The 6150-nt window shown below is 53.5% G+C and overlaps 1 long non-coding RNA gene across 1 annotated transcript; it reads left to right on the plus strand.

Moving 5' to 3' along the window:
• The first annotated feature begins 1744 nt into the window (after positions 1-1744).
• LOC307178070 lies at positions 1745-4081 on the plus strand. Its single transcript, XR_013825127.1, has 3 exons — positions 1745-1893; positions 2390-2570; positions 3765-4081. It is a non-coding gene; the product is annotated as an uncharacterized lncRNA (long non-coding RNA).
• Positions 4082-6150: the final 2069 nt, after the last annotated feature.

Genomic DNA, 6150 nt, shown 5'->3' on the forward strand with positions numbered 1-6150 from the left:
GGAATCCTTTAGCTCAGTTTTCTCTTCCAAACAAGACTGAGCCTTAGTCTCGGAGATGCGAGGGGCACCTCTCACCAAATGACAGTCAGAGCTAATAAGACCAGACATCACTGCGAAGTCCCCGGCACAACTGCCTGGTGTTACCGGGCAGGTGGACCGTTTGCTGCTCCCTTGGATACAAGCCTTAGGCCGGGAGCTCTGGGGCTGGAATCCTGGGGCTGCTTTGGCCTCGGGGAGGCTGAGGCTCCCGGGAGCACAGAGGTGATCTGCCTTCTTTTCATTACATAAGGACTTTGATCCCTCCAACGAGCAGAAAAGAGAGCTCTCCCTTTTCAGCACCTTCTAATATCCTCCCCGCTGGCTGTGCTGGCCCCGCTGTCACCTCACCTTGAAGGAGAAAGGATGTGTTTCCAGCTGGGCCCTTTCTCTTCCCGGTTTGAACTGGGAGTGAGCGAAGCTCAGGAAACAGATTGTAGCCACAGGGCTCCGGCTGCACCTGAGAGCATCAGGGGGAGGGGAGGGGAGGTGGAGAGACACGGGGTCCTCGGTGCCACACGCTCTGCCCAGCTGACCTTTGCTGTCGGAGCTCCAGGCTGAGGGTTCGTTGTGGTGGAGCCAGGGATGATGGCCCAGCAGCTATACGACTGCAACTTGGCCTGCCCTACGGCACTCCATCCCTTCTTAAAACCCCTTACAGGGCCAAGCTGCCTGCACCAGTCAGCTGTGCCTCTGGGTTTTCAAGAGGGACGTGGGCCGGGAGGGGATGGGGACCACTTTGTCATTCCCGCCCTTTCTCTCCTATCCCCTTTTACGCATTGTTCCGAGAGCTAAGTGGTAAAAAAAAAAAAAAGCCTTGGGTAAGATGACATGATATTGGTGCTTTCGATTAGTGTGTGAACTCTCCACCTGGAGTTTCTTTCAGAGTTGCTAAAACCTGGCGGTCTATGAACTCTCTGAACTGAGGTGAGGGCAGAAAAATAAACAGGGTGCGCGTGTGATGAAAAGCTAACGCCAGCTCAGAACTCCCATCCGGGCTGAGCACACCCGGGGAGCCTTTTGAAAACCGCCACTCCTGACAGCAGTTCTCCAGACAAATGGCTGGCAGTGGCGGCTGTGTGCTCGACTTCCTCCCCAGAAAGAGGACAGCAATGCTGGGTGCAAAAGAATCTTCTAGAAATGCTGCAGGGTTGACCCAGAAATGAAAGGATCTCAGTAAGGAAATGGACTGCTCGTCGCTTTCTAATCCATCAGCTTAGTTTCTCTGAATTTTCCATCTACAGAGTCCCATTCGTGGTCCCAACCTTGCAGAGAGAAGAATGCTACATTTTATCATTTTACCAGGTAAATATTCTTTTTGACATGTGAATAATTACCTCCCAGTTTATCTCTTTGGAAAATGCACATGCATGTATGTACACATGTGTGTATGTGTGTATATATATATATATGCATACTTTTGTGTACATATATACAACGTATAAAGAATTTTACAAGGGAGCAAAGGCCCTACGTACAATAGTAGCTGGACCTCCAAGACGTACACCCTGTGCCTGGAAGGGTGACCAACATGTCTCAGTTTGCCGGGGACTGTCCTGATTTTAAAACCGGAAGTTCCGCATCCCCAGAGCCCCCGGGACTGGGGCAAATTGGGAAGGCTGGTTGCAGCAGAGCCCTGTGAAGTCCACCGTCTCAAATCCTCACGACGATGCTGTGAATGAGATGGTGTTTTTGCAGGGAAGGAAAGTGAGCTGGAGATGTTGACGGAGCCGCCCAGGTTCACTCCCTGAGTCTGGGACTGAAGCAAGTCTTGCACCTGGGTCTACCATCGCCGCCCTGCATTTCATGTAGGAGCACCTTGGACGGTGCAAATACACAGGGAGAGCTCTGCGGAAGGTCAGGATGAGGGACAGTGCTTTCTGGGGTTGGAACTAATCAGCCTTCAAAAGGGAGGGAGGGGCCGGGAGAGGAGAGTGTTCCGAGACGGGGTCTCCTGCCCGCGGCTTTGGCAGCTCAAAGGTCTCCAGCCTGGGTGCCTGAGGAGGACCAAGGACTTGCCTGGGGTCAGGTTAACCTTCAGGATGGAAGCCAACCTCCCTACGCGTGAAACCCCTCCACCTGGGCTAGTGCTTTTAGCCCTTTCCCTGTGGCTTGAGTCCACTAAGGTGGCATCAGAGGAAATGAGACCGGAGCAGATGAGGATTTGCTGGCTGCGCGGCCTGTAGAAGCAGACTGGGTCCCCCTCCCTCCCACCCCATCACCACATCCCAGCCCATCCTCTCTGCTCCCCCAGAGGTGTCCAAACAGCTTCTCCATCCTGCTCAGGGCTGCTGGGCCTCCCCAGGAGACCAGCAGCGAGACGGAGAGCTAATTACTGTTTTCTCTTCTGCAGGCCCTGGAGCTGTACCAAACTAGGCTTCCCCTTCTGCAAGGACCCCAATCCTCTGCTGGTACCTGGAGGTGGCCCCGGCACGGATCTCCGTCTCCCACATTAGCATGGGCCCCCTTCCAAGACATCCTCACCCCTTGTTTCTCCGACCTCTCCCAACACACACCTGTGCTTCCCGTTTCAGGTGAGAGAAATGGGTGGCTGGGTTTCCGTAGGTCTCCTAATCGCAGGAGTTGAGCTGATAGGAAACCAGGCCAGGTCATTCCACCCACGAGGTCATGAGAGCAGGGGACCTCTTGGGAGTTTCCTGGTTTCAAAAGAAACCAGACTGAGGCCTGGGGTGTAGACTTCCTGGGGCACCGTGGTCCACGGAATAAGCCGTCATTCCAGAGAACGGGAACGCCATCAGGAATCAGCCTCTGGAGAATTTCCTGGGCTGCTATGTCCCAGTCTGAAGGGAAAAGCATAGATCTGAGCCGTGCAGCTGGGTACGGTTCCCCAGCACCCCCCGTCCCAGCCCCATCTGCCCGCATCTCGTTCCCACTGAAATAATCACAGGGTAGGCCCGGCCTGGCTGCGTCGCCATGGCAACTGCCCTAATTTCTTTTAATCCCAGCGTTCCTTCCTAACGGGACCTCCCCCCGCCCCCTCTCCCCCCTGCAACGTGTTTTAATTGTAATAACTCCCGGGTTTTCGGGAGGTAATGACCATGTGTGGGGAGCCCGCGCTGGCCTGGCCCCATCCCCGGAGCTGCCCTCCCAGCGTGAGCTCTGGAGGGACCCAGGGCAGGCTTGGGCAGGGCCTGCCACGGGGGTCTGGGGCCTCGGAGCTAATAGACACAAGCCGGGGAGCCTCAGCCCTGCGGGGTTGTGTCCTGAGGACATTCTGTGGCGCGCCTCCCCTTACCCCGCATCTGCACGCTCTGATCACACCTTGAAGGGAATCCACGGACCATTCCTCCGTTCCAGGCCCAGTCAGCCACACTGCGTCAGGGATGTGACCCTGAATGTGTGTTCACATCACCTGGGGCCTTGTTAGGAGGCAGTTTCCAAGCCTTGGTGATGCCCAAGATCTTGCGTTTCCAGCCACCTCCCCGGGGACGACCACACCGCCGACACTTTCAATAGCAAGAGTCCAGAGCACCCCTGTGCAACAGAACCTTCTTCTGGAGGATGGAAACGCCCCATACGTACGCTGTACTGTATATTAACGAGCCATTATCCACAGGAGGCTACAGAGCAGTTGAAACGCGGCTAGTGCAACTGAGGAATGGAATTTTAGATTTTATTAAACGTTCCTTCCTTTACATTTAAACCACCACATGGAGGCTAGTGGCTGCCATAGTGGAAACCACAGGAAGTTCCGCTGGTCATTGCAGGTCCAGACCCGGCTTCAGCTGTCTCTGCAAAGGGGCAGCTTCCTGGTCATCCCGCAGCCGGAATCTGCTCCCATCCACCCTGCACTGCGGGGGCCCATCTCCTTCGTTTTGCGCACGCTGTGTTCCTCACTGGTTCCTGTCCTGCTTCAGATGGACTGATGAGAAGTGAGCAGAAGATCTGATGGCCTGGCTTGGAAGTAAGAACCTCAGGTCTGCCCAAAGCCCAAGACATCTGCACACGCCCAGCTTTTCTGGGAAGCCTTCCGAGCAAAACTGAGGGGTCCAGGGTCACTGTGGGCTATCAGACGCTGTCCTATGACTGGTCTCTCAATCCTAGTAACAGTAAGAGACAGTTCAGGAGGTGATGCAATAATGCTGCAGAAGCCCTTAGTCTACTTTCCTTCCACCAAAGCCCTCCCGGGCCGAGCTTTCCCGTCCGCAGGCTGAAATATTAGATGTTCAGCTGGGAGTCCAACAGAAAAATATTTCTGCAATTGTGCATGTGTGTGTTTCTTTTTTTTTTTTTCTTCTAATTTAATGTGCCAGACAAGCCTCCCTGTAATTAAAACCAGAAACAAGGACCAGACTTAGACAGAGATTTGAAGGCTGTAAACTTCTAGGACAGGTTTATGTAAAGCAATTAAAAAGGGAGTTAAAAATTGTTAAAAAATTAAACACTTAATTACTTTTTTTTCTCCTCTCATTTCTGCTGAGCTGTTCTGGCTGTGGAGCTCGAAGAAAGATATAAAAAGGAGAAAGTTTTGCCTCGTTGCTGTAAATCGTGTTCAGCAAATGCTTCTCTGCGTTTTGCAGCCGAACCCATCTGCTGTCTATTAGCCTAAATCATGCCTTTTCAATTAAACTGGCTTAGGGAAGTCTGGTAGCGAAACGTGTGTGTGTGTGTGTGTGTGTGTGTGTGTGTGTGTGTGTGTGTGTGTGTGTGTCTCATGGTGGTTGTGGAGGATGGGAGAAAGGTGAAGTCTGATTTCAGGCTGCGAGGTGGAAATATCTTTTAAAAGGTGTGATCCTATTTTACTGTGGCTGCAACCCGGGGCCCTTGGGGTACCCAGACGGAGGCTTCCTTGGCGCGACAGTGGGTTAAATACTAGAACGGGTAACCTGCAGAAACACATTATGGCAGAGGCCCATGAGGAAGGAGGAAGGGGGAGATGCTTTTGTCTTTCAAAAGAAAATGGACTTTCACCGTCCTGAGAGGGTCTGGGCGTGGTCCTGGTGGCGGGTGAAGGAGCGTCCGGTCTCCAGGGACCCTATGTGAGCATCTGTGTCTGACGCTGTGTTCCTTTTAGAGTCCCCCAAGCCCTGTGGCTCTGTGTCTTGTGTCCTGGGGGGAAGGTTGAGTAGGGTTGTGGTTCCCACAGAGGCCAGGGCCCTTGAGTTGAGGAGCGTTCGCGCATCTTTGCACGCGGAACCCCTCTGTGGGCTCCTGTGCCCACCCCTGGCCTCCTAAACGCTGACGATCCGCAAATTTCCCAGCTCCCGGCTCCTCCCCACGTTTGTATCAGGTGGGGCTGCCTAAGGGACCAGGTGACATCCAGGGTGGTAGTCTGGGGATGCCTGCCTTCGGTTTCATGTGGCCTCGTCTCCCTTGAAGAAGAAAAACATGTTTGCCTTGACGCAACTGGGATGAGGAATCTGCGTGCTCTCCTCCTGCTGTTCCCGGTGGGAGGGGCAAGAGGTGAAGTGTGTGGTCTGCTGATGAGTGTTTATTTTCAATCACCCAGCCCTCGCCTCCTGCTCAACGCAGCCCTCTCTGCGGGACTGCCCTGAGTAGCAACCTGCCGAAAAGCCTGCTCCTCGGTTGGGGTTTAGACAAGGGGATTTGGTGAAGGAAGGTCTGGTGACAGGAGCTGGGTCTTTGACATTTGAGTTGACATCGATAGTAACAGTAATAACAATACTAGCTACAGTTTATCAAACGCTTACAACATTCAAGCACCGGCCTAAACATTTTACCCAGAATCCCTCCTTCCATCCTCGCTGTGAAGCTCCGAAGGTGGACCATCCACAGTTCTATGTTGCATATGAAGAAATTAAGCCACAGAGAAGTTAAGACATTTGCCTGAAGTCACACAGCTTGTACGTGCAGAGCCGGGCTTTGAACTCGGGCTACATGCTCTTGACCCTACACTGTACTGCCTCTTCGAGGGAGGGAGCCTCTGAGAATTTCCATGCCGTGTGCTTCCGTGCTCCTGGGTTGGGGCTTAGGCGAGAATGTCTGGAGGCCACCATCAGATCAGTTTATTGACGGTCTTGGGTATGAAGAACAGAGTTCGACTTCAGAGCTGGGCACAGCTGGACTTGCATCCTAGCTGTGCCACCTGCCGCTTAGGTAACCACCAGCCATTCACGTATCATCTTGGCCCAC

This window comes from Stenella coeruleoalba, assembly GCF_951394435.1.
Source record: "Stenella coeruleoalba genome assembly, chromosome: 19".
Classification (NCBI taxonomy): domain Eukaryota; kingdom Metazoa; phylum Chordata; class Mammalia; order Artiodactyla; family Delphinidae; genus Stenella; species Stenella coeruleoalba.